Source organism: Octopus bimaculoides, chromosome 19 (genome assembly GCF_001194135.2).
Source record: "Octopus bimaculoides isolate UCB-OBI-ISO-001 chromosome 19, ASM119413v2, whole genome shotgun sequence".
NCBI lineage: Eukaryota > Metazoa > Mollusca > Cephalopoda > Octopoda > Octopodidae > Octopus > Octopus bimaculoides.
In genome coordinates, this window is record NC_068999.1 from 50,268,308 (window position 1) to 50,269,566 (window position 1,259).

The 1,259-nt window shown below is 36.1% G+C and overlaps 1 protein-coding gene across 6 annotated transcripts in view; it reads right to left on the minus strand.

Moving 5' to 3' along the window:
• Nucleotides 1-1,259, minus strand: part of LOC106882868 (sodium/hydrogen exchanger 2) — a 118,216-nt gene that overhangs the window by 13,131 nt on the left and 103,826 nt on the right. The window lies entirely within an intron of this gene.

Genomic DNA, 1,259 nt, shown 5'->3' on the forward strand with positions numbered 1-1,259 from the left:
CTGTATATACAGGGTGTCCACAAGGTCTGGGTACATGGAGTAAATAAAATCATAACTTAAACAATTAAATATAAGAAATAATAATTTCTTAAAGTATGTGTTAATCCCTATGTACCCAGACTTTGTGGACACCCTGTATACACACACACACACACACACACACACACACACACACACACACACACACACATATAAATATATATATATATACACATATATATATATATAACTGTATTTAGTTCAACAGTGGCTGATGAGGTGATCTGTCACTGAAATATTTAGTGACTCCTAGTAACTCCCAGTAAATAATATTCAATATTTCCTATGTGATATAACTGAGATAAATACTTGCCGCTTTATTCACATAGACTAAAATCATCGCACCGACCCCTCGTTGAAATATTGTGCACTCCCAGTGATTTATTGTCTCGCTTAGCTGAGCTACAATTGTAATGACTAGGTTTATGTGCTTCTATCAAATCTATCTATCTATCTATTTATCTATCTGTCTATCATATAAACACACACTCATTAATCTCTAAAACAAACGAAAAATGCATCTTTAAACGATTAAATAAAAATATGTACTCTACTAGAAAGTAGAGTATCCTTCAGTTTAATGTTAAATAAAGATGGAGTTATTAAAAGCAGATGTAGGTTGGTAGTAGGTCAGCTGTGGGCGAACGACCACACACACACACACACGCACGCACGCACATATAAGCAAACGGAACGCCCGACAGAATCGTGTTTATATTAACTTAACATGGCTTGATATCAAAATATATATATGAGCAATGTTAGAGTTTTATCACTACTAGTTTCTTTGTTTATTGCTGTGAGTAGTCTGTAGTGTACTGATAAGATAGGGTCCCCAACCATATGGGAAACGGAAGCCACAAATAACCTTATAATTATTCATTGAAATATTAGATATAACACGTATGTATATAACCCTAAATGTTCTCTTTCAAGACCTCTCCGCTCCGAAAATACCCATGCACGCTCTCATATATATAATGTATGCACTTTTGCACAAACGAAATTCTCAATCACTCCATGACTGTCTCTCTCTCTCTCTCTCTCTCCCTCTCTTTATGTGTGTGTGTGTGTGTGTGCACGCGCACACACGCACACGCACACAGAGACTTGTAAACGCACGAAAGCATTTAAAATAATCCCACACACATGCACACACATAGGATATTTCAAATAATCGCATACACAAACACACACACACACACACACACACACACACA